Consider the following 18611-nt stretch of genomic DNA (forward strand, 5'->3'; position numbering starts at 1 on the left):
ATCCTGGCATCAAATTCAAACCCCATTCCTCATGCTCTTCTTTATAACCTTACACCATTCACCTCATTGTGCTGGAGTGTGAACATCCTCTAGTAATCCTCCATTACTGGTTACCCCTCAGAGATTCAGCAGTTTACCACGTCATGTGAAGACATTTTCAGTAAATTTTCAAAAGACAAATTCCATACATTAAAAAAAGAGAGAGCTGGATATAATGAATAATAGAATTACCTTAAATTATATTACCAAAAACTGCATTTGACACTGTGTAGAATATCAATGATGTGGAAAGCCCTGTGTGCATATCTTTTTTTAGTCGTTTTTATTCTGCCATGATGATGCTCTCAGATTTAATCATGATGCATTATACACACTTAAACACACTTCAAATTCGGAGAGTATGTGGATTCTGTATAAATTTTATAGTTTGCTGTCTACACTATTGTAATTACCATGCAGTCTGATGGTTATGGACCCAGATGTGTGGGGAAGGGGAGGTGGGGTTTGGGTCAAATACAGATATTTCTGTATATGTGTGTATACTTATGTATGCAAATGTAAATGTCTATAGTGTCCATGCATTTTTGCCATCTGCATGCATGTCTGTGCTCCTGGTGCCTCTTGTGTTTGCCTATGAGAGAGTATCGAACATTTCATCCCTGCATGTTCACTGGCATTAAGTAAGTGTTTGACAATATTCTCTCCTTGGAATAAGGACCAGCAGGATAGAAATAGTACAAATGTTAAATTACACAACAGATGGTTCTTTGGATATTTGGATCTCTTAAAAAATGCTTAGGAGTAATTTTATGAAGATGGTTATATAGTTCTTTTATACTATTTAAAACTTTAAAAAATGATATAACAAATTGCTAGCTGTATTGTAAGTAGGAGAAACTATAACCATTTTTCATCAAAGTAAAAAAATGTTTTTGTGGCATCTCATATTCCAGAGTGTTGGTCTGGATGGTAAATATGATTTAGTATAAGAATGCTGAATTCAATGTGTTGATAAGGTCACATTACAAGCACACAACTGCCAGCATGCTATAGCTTCCCCAGAGAAATAAAAATACACCTCAAATACTATTTAGGATCTTGATACTACTGCTAGTATTATTTTTGTTTTTTATTTGGTATAAGTGAACAAAAGTGAATTATACCAAGGTGATTTATTTTACTTTGAAAATAAGCTACATTTGTGTTCTATTTAAGCCCATGTTCCCAGTAAAATGCTCTTATTTCATCTCTTTTGTGTTGTGAAGGTAAATCAATGTGCACTTTCAACATTTCTTGTACCTGGGTCAGTTGCTTCAAAAATAACAATTCAGTGGCAACATATCTCTGTCAGGATGGTCCCTTTCAATGCTGAACAATTTCACCACAAATGCTGTCCATTTAGTCCAACAATATTCAAACTTGCTTGCGTTTGCCTCACAGGAAATGACTATACCTTTTAGAAATCACAAGTATTAATCAATAGTACAGACAATGAACTTCCCCTTTCAGACCTAAAGAATACAATGAATGGGGAGAAAAACCAATACTTTCAAACAAATGGGCTGCCTGGCACATATTCACTGAATCTCACAGATCAAATATCATTATATCCCTCAAAATAGAGACCAGCAGGGGTGTTCTGTAATTTCTTTGAAACAGTTGTTGGCCCTGTCAGCTTAGGATCGGTTAATATTCTTGTTCACAATGAGGCAAATGAGGGTTCCCAGAAATGAAGCTATATGGAGTGTTTAGGCATGTGAGCAATCAGATGACCTGAGCACTTGAAAAGTACTAAAGCAGAACTGATCAACATATAAAGAAAAGCCATGTAGTTCAGCAACTCTGTTTTTTTTTTTTAACATTAAACATTCCACATCATCATTTCTTCTTTTCTCCACTTTCAAAATGGCTGTCTTCTCTGTTCAGAGTCTGCTGCTTGTCATAAGCAGTAACATGAAACACCAGCACAAAACAAAACACTTTAGATTGATGTCTTATTTCAAGCTGTAAATTAATCACTGATGGTAAAGCATTAAAATGTAACTGTTGTCACCATTCACTGATGTTATGTGCTTTTAGTTGAATACCCCTGATGTGTAGTATAACATAAACAATGACATTTCAGTTACAATATCCACAGTTAGACTAGTTCAGTTGCAAAACAATGTTATATCACTACAAAAGATTTTATAAACCACAACAGATTTGGAGAAGACTCTCAATCATAGAATTATTCACTTTTGCTGTTTCCTTACAGTTTTACATTCCATGTTGAACTTTTTTTTTTGACAGATTACATTAGGACACATAACATATGTTGTTTTTCTTCTGTGTGCCTTTGAGACCATGACAAACATTGTATTCTTGTTCAATAAACAAGATCACTGGACACTGGACCATCTGTGTCAGCTTTCTATTACAGCAGGCTATTTATTTAGTTTACAATTTAAATGAATCTCAGGGCTGAGATGTGTATCTGCCTCAGGTCACCTTTAAACCCAGCACAGTCATTATAGATGCAAGAAGTAAATCAGGAAGAGACTGCTCTTAATCAATTCCCAATGATTTTCACTAGTTGATTTCTGCTTGGCGTTTCCGTGCTCCCAAATAAATGCTTATTTGCCAGGCTACAGGAGTCAAGTGACTTGGGAGTGAAATAAGTATTAATCCTTGTGTTCTAGAGGGACTGCTGTTAATGAATAATGTCTAATGATGTTAATTTCCTGTGTGTAAAAATACAAATTTTAATAATAATAATAATAATAATAATAATATGTGAATGAGTATTCCAATCCATGACTTTTATGTTAATATGATACCCCACTGAAGCTTAGCATCACATTTTGAACCACTGGAAATCAAACACTTGCACCATGTCAGTAAGCATATTTTTCTATCTTTAAAAAAGTTTTAACGGTACGGATATCTGCTTCAATTAAATTTTTATATAGCGCTTTTAACAATAAATATTGTCACAGAGAAGCTTTACAGAAATCCAGATGTAGATTTAGGTCCTTTATGAGTAAGCCAATTGTGACCATGATGAGGAAAATCTCCCTGACACAACACGAGGAAGAAATGTTGAGAGGAACCAGATTCAAAAGGGGATAGTGGGATAGTGGGATCAAAATTCCTAATTCTTCCACAACTGTAGACTATAAAGTCAAGCAGTAAGTGCAGTATGTGTGTTGAAAGAAAGTTTAGTGTGAGCATATTGTGAATAAGAGTGCTGTGCTGAGTATAGGAAAGTCTTTTATTTGGAAGGCAGGTCACCATGTCAAGAATAAGGACTTATCAAAGGATTTTTGCTGCACAAAATGTTATATTAAATTATATCCATTGTTCCCTATACAATACACCACTTGTAGATCTAGAAAACATCCTAAGGAAAGGCAGAAACATCATAGAAAAAAAGCTGGGGTGTTTTAAAAGAGCAATTTGCATGTCCAAGCATGAAATATTGATCATGTTCTTAGCTTCAGTGGCCATGTACTGCTTTGAAATGCAAAGGTGAGCTCTATTAAAGGGTGATGGCCAGTGTTCCCCAATCCTGGTCCTAGAGAAACATGCATTCTGTATTTTACTCTCAGACCAGAATTAAGAAACATTGGATGAGGCAATTAAGACAATGAATGTGTGATTTATGAGACCAGATTTACTCTCTTTAAACATAGTTTGCTTCATGTTGAGCCATAGGATATTTCTGATATTTATTGATATATTTTCTATTTGGAATAATTATTTGCATTACTTATTTCATTTTTTTTTCTCCCTAGGTAATATTTTAAACTTCATCAAAAAACTTCAACTGTCAGTGCTGAATATAACCAACCTATACATGACTTTAAGATGAGAATTTAAGATGATTAGTTCTCTCTTAATTAAAATTAGGATTAAAATGAATGAGCTTCTTGTGTGTGTGTGTGTGTGTGTGTGTGTGTGTGTGTGTGTGTGAGGGTGTACAGGTTTAATCATTGCTCACACATTCTACATACACGTTCATCTCCCAGCACAGGTCCAGTAAGTGCCTCTTTGTTATCCATCCCCCAACCCCAACCCAATATCGGGGAAAAAACACCATATGGGACCTGCAAATGGCAATATGCTCATAGATCTGCAAGGAAGTGATATTGACAGGGGAAAGCAACAGCGAATTTGCCATCACTAATCCACCATGATCAAATAGGCTTCATCAAAGGCAGACATTCAACTACTAACATGCACAGCCTACTTAACCTGATGCATCGTTCATCACAGCAAAAATCAGACACAGCCATAGTTACACTCAATACAGAGAGTGCCTTTGACAAAGCCAATTGGAAATTCTTATTTCCTACTTTCATTAAATTAGATTTAAGACAATCATTGATTAATCAATGTATTCATATTTTTACACTTCACTTAAGGCCACAGTTTTTTACTAACAGAATGTTTCACAATGCACAAATATACCAGGGATGCACAGCTACCTCCTGCTAATGAAACATTAGCTGCACCTATATGCCAACAATTAGACATAAGTGATATCCAGACATTTAACATGCAACATAAAATCAGCCTATATGCAGATGATATTTTTACTCTTCATCAATTCCTTCATCTTCAGTACAGGAGTCTATTCATATAAGTATAATGTTTAATAAAAGTTTCTAATAACATTTGACAAAAAGTAGGAAGAAAACAAAAAGGGCTTTGTTCAAGTTTTGCTTTCTTATAACTGAAAACTTTATTCCCAACCACACAACACACTAATCTAATTGTTACTATGGTTACACATAATCCCTTTAAGAATATTTTTTTCTTATTTTTGTTTTGCTATGTGACAAGGATGCATGAACAGATGCCAAGCTTAAGCTGTTGTTTATGCTCACTGTCATGGTTACATTTAAACACTTACTGAAAGCATTGATTTACAGCTGATGACATTTTCTGACCAAAACAAACATTTGTTGGTTTTGTGGTTTCAAACATGATGGATATCATGACTTTATCATGAATTACTGGTAATTACAACATAATTATAGCACTGGATGTGAACTGTCATAGACACTCATGACAATATATTTTCTGTGGTATCTGTATAATTGTTAATAATAATAATAATAATAATAATAATAATGTTTATTTATAGGCCTCTTTCAAGACACTCAAGGACACCTTACAACATAGAGGCAAATCAATAAAATATAAAGCAAACATACAAACATAAAAACACAAACTTACAATGATACAAAAATAATAAATTAGTCAAATCAATAAAAGCTATTCTAAACAAATAAGTTTTAATTTGAGCTTTAAACTGGGAAATAGAATCCAACTGGCGAATATGCAGTGGTAAACAATTCCATAATTTTGGCGCAGAACAACTAAAAGCCATATCATCGAAAGAACTTAATTTATAATTTGGAACAGTCAATAAGTCTGCAAAAGATGATATTAAAGAACGTGAAGGAATGTATAGTTGAAGAGGGTCTAAGAGATGAAGAGGAGCCAAATTATGAAGAGCTTTGTAGTTGAGCAACAAAATTTTGCAATGGACGTGATAATGAACAGGAAGCCAGTGTAGTTGAAAAAGAATCTGTGTAATATGGTCAGAAGTACATGTACGGCTAACGATCCTTGCAGCTGAGGCAAGGATGTTACTAAAGCATGAATAAGGACTTCAATACTATGTTCAGAAAGTGTAGAATGGAGTCTAGCAATATTACATGAATGAAAAAATGCAATATGTGAAATATTATTAATATGAGAGCCAAAAGAAAGCAAACCATCAAATATAACACCAAGGCTTTTCACTTGAGTAGAAATACTAACTGGGCAGTTGTCAATAAGCAGAGTAATAGACAGTGTTTTCGATAAGGTAGAACTAGACCCAATAAGAAGAACTTTCTAACATCCTGTAAACATTTAGTAAGTTCAAAAGGGAGAAAGGAAATATTAGGTTTTGTAAATATATACAACTGTGTATCATCTGTGTAAACATGGAAATTAATGCCATAAGTGTGAAAAACTTTACCAAAAGGTAAAATATAAATGATAAATAAAAGCGGACCCAACACTAACCCCTGTGGAACATCATGAGTAACTGATATTGGCTCTGATTGAATATTCTTTATCTGTAGAAACTATTTTCTATCATTTAAATAGGATGAAAACAAACAAGTGCATTATCAGTTACCCCAATACAAGCCAATCGATCTAATTATACTGTATGATTAATGGTATCAAAGATCAAAGTTTGTGATTTTAACAAAGCTGTTTCAGTACTATGTTTACATCTACAGCCCAACTAAAAAGGTTTGTAAAGGTCATTACTTTGGAAAGGCGATTCAAGTTGGGTTGCTACTGTTCTTTCAAGAATTTCTGAAATAAAAGGAAGATTGGAAATGGGTCAATAATTATTTAAATCACTAGGATCCGCACAGGTATTTTTAAGAATTGGAGTGATAGAAGCCAATTTTAATTAAGTAGGAACAGTAGCAGTAGATACTGAAGAATTAATTATAGCTGTAATAATAAGAGAAATTGAATGAATACAAGATTTAACCAAAACAGTGGGTAAAGGATTGGGTGGATAAGTAGAAGACTTAGACTTTATAATCAGTCTAGTAATATAATCCACTGAAGGAAGCTCAAAATTAGACAGAGTATTTGTGGACCAACAGATTTGATTGTTTCCATTTTGATAACCACTAGACATTGAAACAGAGTTAAGTAATTCTTTGTGTATACTGCCAATTTTAAATCTAAAACATTCAGAAAAAGATACACATTGATTTGGAGAAAAAGAAACAGTATTAAGAGGCTTCAACAGTTTGTTAACAGTGCTAAACCAAATCTTTGTATTACCCTGTCCAGAGCCAATGATATTTGGATAAACGGACGATTTAGCTGTATTACGTGCAGCCTTATATGAAACCAGATGCTCAGAGTATATCTGTTTATGCACTGCAAGACCAGTTCTTTTGCACATTCTCTCCAATCAATGACCTATGCTCTTTTGATGGTGAAGTTCAGGGGTATACCAAGGGGAAGAATGAACAAATGATTCACTAGGGGTTTTCACAGAAGCCACAATGTCAAGTATTTGTGAAAAACTGTAATCATAAAAATTTACCAAATCTGATGTGGAAGAGTTAAAGCAGCACTGATTTACAGAGTAGTCAATCATTCCATGCAAAACAATAAGGTCTATATTTTTAATGTTATGAAATGAAACACTGCATTGTGATTTAACCTTTGATAAGGGAACAGAAACATAAAAAAACACAGGCTTGTGATCTGAAATAGGAAATTCTGTAGAAGTAAAATTAAAAGGCATGACACCAGAACAACAATACTAGATCTAAAATATGACCTTTGTTATGTGTTGGAAAATTAACAAACTGAGCAAGGTCAGCACTATCCAAAACTGATTTGAAATCATTATATTGAGTGCTAGTAGTATTATCATAATGAATATTAAAATCTCCCATTAAAATAATATTTGGAGACAAGGTACATAAGTGTGTTAAAATAGTAGAAAAAGTTTTTTTCTACTATTTCTACTAAACTGTGGAGTTTAACTAAGTGTTATGAGCAGCAAGATATAAAGAAGGCCTGGAGTATTATAGGTGATGATAAGCACCCCCTGCACATATATTTTGAGATAAAGTCTTCGGGCAGGCCGCTCCAGAGTATCAGGTGTATGAACAACCACTACAACGTTACCTTTTTGCCAGAGGCTATTCGTCTATGCAACTTAAATTTTTCAAGTGATTCTTAATTTGTGTGGGCACACGTTGGCTTAATGGTTAGCACGATCGCCTCACACCTCCAGGGTCGGGGGTCCGATTCCCACCATGGCCCTGTGTGTGCGAAGTTTGCATGTTCTCCCCGTGCTGCGGGGGTTTCCTCCGGGTACTCCGGTTTCCTCCCCCAGTCCAAAGACATGCATGGTAGGCTGATTGGCATGTCCAAAGTGTGTGTGAATGTGTATGTGATTGTGCCCTGCGATGGATTGGCACCCTGTCCAGGGTGTACTCCACCTTGTGCCCGATGCTCCCTGGGATAGGCTCCAGGTTTCCCCGTGACCCTGAAAAGGATAAGCGGTATAGAAGATGTATGGATGGATTCTTAATTTTTTATTCATTAGGTATTTATGAGTAACTGAATTTATATTGAAGCATGCTGCATTTAGTTTTATGCATGTTTTAATATGTTTAGTAAAATTCAGTGAAAAAGGTAGACAAAGTATGTCATTCTTGTTGATGACTTAAATCTTTTAATTAAATCTTTACAAGTAAAAATGTTTGATTACTGTGCCATATAGGCCTATACCTCATACAGTGTACATGTGAAATATCTGTGGGATACTAGGCAAAGGTTTTTAATGATGAAACACTTCACTTTCTTGTGTGAATCCATTACCCTGTACTTCAACATCAGGAAATTTTCAGATTCATTCAAGGGTCCTTAGATTTAAAAAAAAAAAAAAAAAAAGAAAAAGAAAAAAAAAGAAAAAAGAAAAGAAAGACCCAGAAGTGTCTCAAGTCTTGTTTAGTATTAACGTCAAAGGAATAGTTCATCAAACTTACTGTTCAGCGTCAGGAACATTTCCAAACAAGACAGCAGGGATTGGGAATGCTTATCTTTCTTCACTTCTGTCCTTCATTTTGGACCTTTTTTTTTCTGTGCTCCAATTAACTTCAGCTCTCTAAAATGGAGACACTATACAGTATATACATATATAATATAATAATTTTTCCTTATTCATCCCTCTCTGTTGTACCTCTTATGTACACAGATTAAAAATATAGAACCCCAAAATAAACAAGAGACATGCACAAGGCATCACCCTTGAGTGGTGCAATCTTGCATTCAGAACTCTACTTTCTTTAATTGGTAACTAAACTTTGTCATTCAATAGACCTTGCAAAAGTTCTAACTTTGTATAAGCAAAGAACTTGTGACAGTATTGCTGAGAATAAAAAGCACTGTGACTGTGGATGCTATGAAAGCATCATTATGTTACAACTATTGTAGGACTACAATTCAGCCTCTTGAGCTTTCTAAATGAGATTTATAATTATATTTAGTGTTCCTGGGATATGCACTATAATCACAGCAGAGACGTTGCAAACAAAAACAAACATACAAGTATCTTGTAATTATCATCATTACCAAGATCACTGATTCTAAATTCAAACAGCAGGTGATAAAATAGAAGTATAAGACAGACACAGCAGGTGGGATAGTGCAGTAAGAGTCTGAATCATGTTCTCTCAGTACAGAATAGAGTGTTCTTGAAGAAAAAAATGTTGCATTTTGAAGAAACTAGGTCAGTAGCTAAGCGGACCTGCATAACTGATGAAAATGCTGAGGAAAAGGCTTTTGACTAGTCATTCAGTATTTGAGCAATGAAAGCTACTGTTATTATTTCACATTTTATAGCTTATATTTTATAACTTCTAAAGGATGAAAGCTCCAGGGTTTAAGGTTCGATCCTGAGCTTGGTTTACTTTATGTACCTTGAGTTTTGTATTTTCTCCTGTTGTGACTCTGATCACAATAAAGCAGTTACTGATGATGAAAGGGTGGATCTTGTGGGGAAGTGGCAGATAGTTTAAACCAGAAGTTCTTAACCTTTTTCCAAGTGTGACCCACTTAAGAAGTACATTGTTTTGCTACTCCTTTATGAACCTCTGTGTACAATCGTCTAAAATTAAAGTTTTCCTGCATGGGCTAAAATTCCCCCAAGCTGGTGTACAGGACTGATCAACAGTTACTGGATGTTTAGTTGCAGCAATTGCTGCACAAGGGGGTCACACCAGAAACTGAAAGCAAAGGTTCACATACTGTACTTTTGCCACTCACAGATATGTACAGTAATATTGGATTTTCCTCAATAAATAAATGACCAAGTATAATATTTTTTGTCTCATTTGTTTAATTGGGTTCTCTTTGTCTAATTTTAGAACTTGTATGAAAATCTGATGAGGTTTTAGGTAATATTTATGCAGAAATCTGAATCCCAATATATATTTATAAATCCTAATAGAAAGTTATGATTCTGAATTTATATTTATAAATCATGAATATATAAATACAAATCTTGAATATATAGTTATTAACCCTGATTATATATTCATACATTTTATCAGGCACATTGATAGACAAGATCTTAATCTTTCCATATTTGACTAAACCAATAATATATATATATATATATATATATATATATATATATATATATATATATATATATATATATATATATATATGGGCTGTTCATAGAGTCACTGGCTATATTGACTGAATGACATATTAATGCCAGGTTTAAGCCTTGCCTTCAAGTCATGCTTTGTCTCTTCCTTACTGCTGCATGTCTTATCCTCCAGACACACTGTCAAAAGCAGATGACCTCAGATAATGCATTTCCCACTGAAATCATTTAAGCTCAGCCTTTCCTCAACCTTACCTGAGAAACCCTCTTCTTTATCAGTTGTTGGTGACTGGAATGTTGTTTCTTTGTGCCAATTCAAATGCCAGACATTTCTTTGGAGTAAGACCTTCAGTCTTTTGACATGGTCTGCACTCCTTCTCTGACTCCTTTATATGAAGAACTGCTTTGCTTCTGTTGTTCCACTGTATCCTACTGCTGTAATTTTCATTTCTTCTGTCTTTTGTAGGTTTTCAGGGACTTCTTTGTGTAGTTAAGTGTTTTTTAGTTTTCTAAAAGGGTTCTAATTTGGAGAACTTTTTGATAAACAGTGTGTTGCATGGATCTACATAGAACATTTAAGGGCCCTAGGGACAACTGTTAATCTTGCTGTTCTGATAGATTTCACCTTCCTTGACTTAATAGACCCCTCTCTCCATCTTCTCAAACAGTGTTAAGGCCTAGCCTATTTTGTTCTTATAGTTTTGTGGCATGGCAGCATTTCTACAATATTTAGATATGAAAACCAACTGCAGTAAAGCAAAGGCATGACCAAACTTACATCAAGATTGCATCAGGAAGTTTAACCACTGTTTGGTTTCTCAGAACTTTTTGTGCTGATAATAAAGAGGATTGGTCACTCTTCTTACCTCAGGCTGAATATGCCCAGAACACTCCACATCACACCATCTCCACTCCACTCCTCCAGCAGTTCACAATGACAATGTGAGGAAGTCTTACAGAGCACACATCAACACCTAGAAAAAGTCACCACTGAGCAGCTTCATCTATGTTTGAACCAGAGGACAGGGTGTGACTTTCCACCTTAGATGCTTTTTTGCGACATTGTTGTAGAAAGGTCATGCATGAATACAGTGAGGGAAAAAAGTATTTGATCCCCTGCTGATTTTGTACATTTGCCCACTGACAAAGAAATGATCAGTCTATAATTTTAATGGTAGATTTATTTGAACAGTGAGAGACAGAATAACAACAAAAAAAATCCAGAAAAACGCATGTCAAAAATGTTATAAATTGATTTGCATTTCAATGAGGGAAATAAGTATTTGACCCCTCTGCAAAACATGACTTAGTACTTGGTGGCAAAACCCTTGTTGGCAATCACAGAGGTCAGACGTTTCTTGTAGTTAGCCACCAGGTTTGCACACATCTCAGGAGGGATTTTGTCCCACTCCTCTTTGCAGATCTTCTCCAAGTCATTAAGGTTTCGAGGCTGACGTTTGGCAGCTCGAACCTTCAGCTCCCTCCCCAGATTTTCTATGGGATTAAGGTCTGGAGACTGGCTAGGCCACTCCAGAACCTTAATGTGCTTCTTCTTGAGCCACTCCTTTGTTGCCTTGGCCGTGTGTTTTGGGTCATTGTCATGCTGGAATACCCATCCACAACCCATTTTCAATGCCCTGGCTGAGGGAAGGAGGTTCTCCCCCAAGATTTGACGGTACATGGCCCCGTCCATCGTCCCTTTGATGCGGTGAAGTTGTCCTGTCCCCTTAGCAGAAAAACACCCCCAAAGCATAATGTTTCCACCTCCATGTTTGACGGTGGGGATGATGTTCTTGGGGTCATAGGCGGCATTCCTCCTCCTCCAAACACGGCGAGTTGAGTTGATGCCAAAGAGCTCCATTTTGGTCTCATCTGACAACACTTTCACCCAGTTGTCCTCTGAATCATTCAGATATTCATTGGCAAACTTCAGACGGGCATGTATATGTGCTTTCTTGAGCAGGGGGACCTTGCGGGCGCTGCAGGATTTCAGTCCTTCACGGCGTAGTGTGTTACCAATTGTTTTCTTGGTGACTATGGTCCCAGCTGCCTTGAGATCATTAACAAGATCCTCCCGTGTAGTTCTGGGCTGATTCCTCACTGTTCTCATGATCATTGCAACTCCACGAGGTGAGATCTTGCATGGAGCCCCAGGCCGAGGGAGATTGACAGTTCTTTTGTGTTTCTTCCATTTGCAAATAATCGCACCAACTGTTGTCACCTTCTCACCAAGCTGCTTGGCAATGGTCTTGTAGCCCATTCCAGACTTGTGTAGGTCTACAATCTTGTCCCTGACATCCTTGGAGAGCTCTTTGGTCTTGGCCATGGTGGAGAGTTTGGAATCTGATTGATTGATTGCTCCTGTGGACAGGTGTCTTTTATACAGGTAAAAAGCTGAGATTAGGAGCACTCCCTTTAAGAGTGTGCTCCTAATCTCAGCTCGTTACCTGTATAAAAGATACCTGGGAGCCAGAAATCTTTCTGATTGAGAGGGGGTCAAATACTTATTTCCCTCATTAAAATGCAAATCAATTTATAACATTTTTGACATGCGTTTTTCTGGATTTTTTTGTTGTTATTCTGTCTCTCACTGTTCAAATAAACTTACCATTAAAATTATAGAATGATCATTTCTTTGTCAGTGGGCAAACGTACAAAATCAGCAGGGGATCAAATACTTTTTTCCCTCACTGTACATTGGCCCATTTAAGACTCTGGAACCCGTCAACAAAGTAACATATAAGTTTGACTTGCCTTTACAATAACACCCATCAACATCATTCTATGTGTCCTTACTAAACCCGTTGGTATCCAGTCCTTTGTATTGTGAATCCCCAGTACACATTACATGGTGTGATGGAGCAGAGTTGCAACTAAATATCTCTAAAAAAAAAGGAGATGGTGATTGATTTTAGAAAAAATGCTCCCAAGTTGAAAACCATGTATATTCATGATATGAGGGTTGATAGAGTAGAGGAGGACAAATATCTTAGAACTATTTTTGATGCTACATTAAAGTTTCAGCAGAACATGGAGGCCATTATTAAAAAAGGCTCATCAAAGGCCTGTTCTGAGAAAACTAAACTTCTTTTGTGTCCAAAGATCTATATTGAAAACCTTTTATAGTTCTTTTATTATCTTGTGTTTTTCATTTATACTGTATGTTTGGTTAGGGTTAGGGTTAGGGTTGCACTTTCATCTGCAAACCATAGTTTGAAACTGTTAAAAAATGACTGGTGTGCCTCTGCGGAGTTTAACTAAGTATTATGAGCAGCAAGATATAAAGAAGGCCTGGAGTATTACAGGTGATGATACACATCCCCTGCACATATATTTTGAGATAATGCCTTCGGGCAGGCGGCTCCAGAGTATCAGGTGTATGACCAACCACTACAACTTTACCTTTTTGCCGGAGGCTGTCTGTCTATGCACCTTAAATTTTTCAAGTGATTCTTAATTTGTTATTCATTAGGTATTTATGAGTAACTGAATTTATATTGAAGCATGCTGCATTTAGTTTTATGCATGTTTTAATATGTTTAAACATGTCCTTTAATGTGTTGGTTGTGTGTTGTTTTAAGCCCTATTGCTAATTGCACATTGTGGGATTAATAAAGTAAACTAGAAACTATCCTCCACCTCCTCTCTATCAACCTGATCATATGATTAAGGAAATTGTAGATTCCAGATGTTAAAGTGGAAGAATGCAGTACTTCATCAACTGGCAGGAGAATGGTCCTGAGGAGAGGTGCTGAGTCCCAAACCAAGACCATGAGTTAGACCTTGTAAACACTCACATTAAGTGAAATACGGACATTACCAAGCCTTTTTCATTGTGTACACACTAATCTGGTTTTGACCTTGTCTGTCGAGTTTATTGAGTTTAGCCTTGTCTAGGCTAGTCTGTTTGTTGATCACCTGTGTCATGACTTTGACTCTGATATGCCCTTTGGATTTGTCTACTTTGCTGTTTCTTAATAAGACCTTACACTTTCATCCTGCCTGTGCCTGACACATCATTTGATACTACCTGATAACCACTGAAACGTTTAATTTGAAAAGGTCTACGATGGCATTTTTAATAGTTCACACAAGAACAACAGAATATTATAAGATCAACAGAGCCGTATTCCACCAATTCATGGCACAAATTTGTTGTATTAACTACAACACAATTAATGGAAAAAGAGAAAGAATATTTTTCTAAGAACTCACTAGGCATGCACATATTGCAAGTTATTTGGCTACATTTTAATATTGCTAAATTGCTTTCTTTTTTGCTGGCCTGATAATGTTTTATCATTGGCGACTCAAATGAAGTCCATGTTGGATGTCATCCTTTTGCCATTTCAGAAGTCTGAATATTTTAAAAGCAAATCTGATACAGATGACATAAAAAGAACAGTTTAAAATGTTCACTGGCTTTGAAGGTTTTTTCAACCGGGGGAGGGAGGGGGTGGATTCTAATTAATTGAGTTGGGGAATTACATATGATGGCATTGGAAGGATAAACGAAGCTTGAGAATGATGTGTCAAGAAAGACATCCAGGAAATCTGAAAACATTTCTAATAATATTATTATCATATTAATATCATATTGTATTATAATATTATTATAAATGAAGCTTTAAAAAGAATGTTTATTATTTATGATTGTATTTTAAATGTTAAATCATTTAAGATAAAAAGTTTGTATACACATATAGACAGGTGACAAAAATAAAGAGAAAATGGTGGCTCTGTTATGTTGTGATGCATTTTGCTGGCATGATTTGTATTGACTTGTCCCCATAGAGGGAAGTATCTTTGCTATGATGAAACATTTCTATCCAGATAGCAGTCATCTCTTCCAGGATGACAAAATCTTCATTCACAAGGCATAAGGGCCTGGGATTAATAATGTGTTATCTTATATACTATGGCCTTTACAGTCACCAGAGCTCAACCCAACTGAACACCTAAGAAAGATTTTGGGGCAACATGTTAGACAGCACTCTCCACCACCATCATCAAATCATCAATAATGGGAATATATTTTAAAAGAACAGTGCCCATCACTCCAGTACAGTTCCAGAGACTCATTCCTGGACCCCCTGCAATTTGCCTACAAGCCACAGGTAGGCTTGGACAATGCAGTAATCTATTTACTGCAGACAGTCCACTCACACTTAGCCTGCAGCAATACCATATCAAGAATCACATTTTGATTTCTCAAATGCATTCAACACCATCCAACCCCTCCTACTAAGTGCTGAGAAGATTTCTACAACGCAGGTCAGCACCTCCATGATCACCTGGGTCACAGACTATCTGTCAGACAGACCTCAGTTCATGCAGCTGGGAAGCTGCCTGTTTTTGCAGCTACTGAGCAGCAGGATGTTGAGCTTGTTGACACCTACAAATAACTTGGTGTCCACCTCAGCAAAAGGCTGGACTGAAAAGTCAACATGGAGGCTGTGTATAGGAAGAGGATAAGCAGACACTATTTTCTGAGGAAGCTCTGGTTGTTTAATGTTTGCAGCCAGATGTTGGCACTCTTCTACCAGTCTGTTGTTGCAAGTGTTGTCTTCTTTCCTGCAATATTTTGGGGGGATGGGATTTGGAGCAAGGACGATCAACAAACTAATAAAGAAGGCTGGCTCTTGCCTGGGATGCCCCCTGGACAGTTTTGAAGGGGTTGTGGAAAGGGAGACACTGAGCAAACTATTATCCATCTTAGACAATGTGTCACATCCCCTCCATGCCCTACTGGTCAAACAGGTTCATTCAGTTCTGCTGTAGCAAGGAACAATACAATTCATCACTGTACCATGACATTATTGTGCATTAGAGACTATTCGTAGAGTAAGCTCATTGGACACGTTACATTTTTGTGCTGGGTTGCATTCTACTTATTGCACTGATGCTACTCATAATACTATTATGTTGACATGAGTAGTGCACTGTGCAACTGTACAACTGTGGTCGCTCTGTTGATCACATCTACTCTGCTACACATTTGTGATTCCATACCTATTCTTTTGCACCATTTGCATTATACATTACGTGAATCATTCATATTCCCTGGGGTTAATGCTCCAGTATTTGCACTGACATGTTTCACATTTACTTAGAAGACAGTGTATACAGTGGGGGAAATAAGTATTGAATGTGTCAGCATTTTTTTCAGTAAATATATTTCCAATGAGGCTATTCACATGAAATTTTCAGGAAACATCAGTATTAACTCAAGAAATTCAGAAATATAAAGAATTCACATCATTAAAGTCCATAAATAAAGTTATGTGTAATAAGTGGAATGACACAGGAAAAAGTATTGAACACGATAAGAAAAAGCAGTTCTCCAAGGCAAGGTAAGGCAAGGAACCAGCTGAAATCCATAAGTAATTATACCTCCAATCTGTGCAAATTAATATCAACTGGGTTAGTAAATTGATGGTCTATAAAAGGCTTTTCATTCCCAAGGTGTCACACAAGAAGCATCTCATGATGGGTAAAAGCAAAGATCTCTCCCACGACCTTCGCAACCTTATTGTTGCAAAACATATTGATGGAATCAGATACAGATGTACTTCAAAACTCCTGAATCCTCCAGTAAGCACCATTGGGGCCATTATCTGCAAGTGGAAGCAACATCACTCCGTCATTAACCGGCCATGCACAGGAGCTCCTCTCAAGATTTCTGACCAGGGAGTCAGAAGAATAGTCAGAAGAGTAGCCCAAGAGCCAAGGACCACTTGGAAAGAGCTCCAGAAACACTTGGAGGCAGCAGGTGCTCAGAAAATCACAAAGAAAATAATAGGCAATGCACTCCACTGCTCACGCTCATCACGCAAGGCTCCATTACTACAGAAACTGCATGTCGAAGCTCGTTTAAAGTTTGCTACAACTCATTTGGACAATCCTATGAAATACTGGGAGAGTGTAGTCTGATCAGCCAAGAGCAAAATTTTTCTTTTTGGCTGTTATACTACACACCATGTTTGGAGAAGTAATGGCATTGCACAGCACCCTTAAAACACTAATCCATCAGTGAAGTTTGGAGGTGGAAGCATCATGGTGTGGGGCTGTTTTTCATCGCATGGTACTGGCAGACTTCATATCCACCAGGATGATGAAGATGAGACGTGGGTGGACCTTCCAGCAGGACAACGATCCAAAGCATACAGCAAAGGAAACTCTCAATTGGTTTCAGAGAAAAAAAAATCAAGGCATTAGAATGGCTAGGCAATCACCTGACTTAAATCCAATTGAACAAGATTTAAAGTCAGTAGGTTTAGAAGAATGGACGAAAATCACACCTGAATACTGTGGCTGATTAATTTCTTCATACAGGAAGTGTCTTGAAGCTGTCATTACAAACAAAGGCTTCTCCACTAAGTATTAAATAAATTTCAGTTAGTGTGTTCAATACTTTTTTCCTGGGTCATTCCTCTTTATTACACACAACTTCATTTATGGACTTTAATGTTTGGATTTCTTTATATGTGTGGATTTCTTGAGTTAATACCAATGTCTGGTGAAAATTTCACATGAATAGCCTCACTGGAAATATATTTACTGAAAAAGAATTTTGACGAGCCCAAAATTTATTTACCACACTGTATAAAGCTATGCTCACTCTATGTCCAATATTGTATTTTATATATTTTTTTACTGAATATGTTTATATATTTATTTTTACTGAATATGTTTGTCTTGCTTGCACACTATGTTTTTGATTGCTGTTTGAGTCTTGCTCTAGAAATCTCGATAGAGTGATATATCTATGTTGAAGAATCAATCTTAAGGTACACTTAAGATACAATCTTAAGATGTTCTGAAAGCATGTAGTAGCCCATCATGTTACTAAGACATGTTGTTTTTTTCCCCTATAATGTTTCTACATGCCTGAAAACCCACACATGGTGTCATTTACTAAAACAGTTAGTGTGGAAATAGAAGTGAGACCATTAACTGAAGAATTCTCCTTTCTTTCCTGTGCTCATTATTATTGGCTAGGTTTATGCTGGTCTAGGGCATAATAACATTTGAAGCATATCTGCATCTTCCAGCTGTAACTGGGTAGGATAAAATATCTTAATTATGCCAACAAAGGCCATTACAAATCAGCACAAGAAATGACAATATCTGATCAGACATGCCTACTCAGATTCTCTCATAATAAATGTAATAAGAACTTGGCAATAGCAGGCTTTTCTTCACCTCTCACATTTTTACTGTGAAATAGAGGCCTTGACCATTTTCAAATCCCTTTTGATTCTCACACCTGAATGAATAATTCCTTTCCTTTAGAAAAACGTCCTTCTCAGCACCATAAGGCACTTTATATTCAGACATATGTGCCTCCTCTTGGTGCTATAGGACAGAGCAAACACAATGCGTCATCTAAAGAACGGCTGAAGGT

The sequence above is a fragment of the Ictalurus furcatus genome, chromosome 6 (assembly GCF_023375685.1).
Source record: "Ictalurus furcatus strain D&B chromosome 6, Billie_1.0, whole genome shotgun sequence".
Classification (NCBI taxonomy): domain Eukaryota; kingdom Metazoa; phylum Chordata; class Actinopteri; order Siluriformes; family Ictaluridae; genus Ictalurus; species Ictalurus furcatus.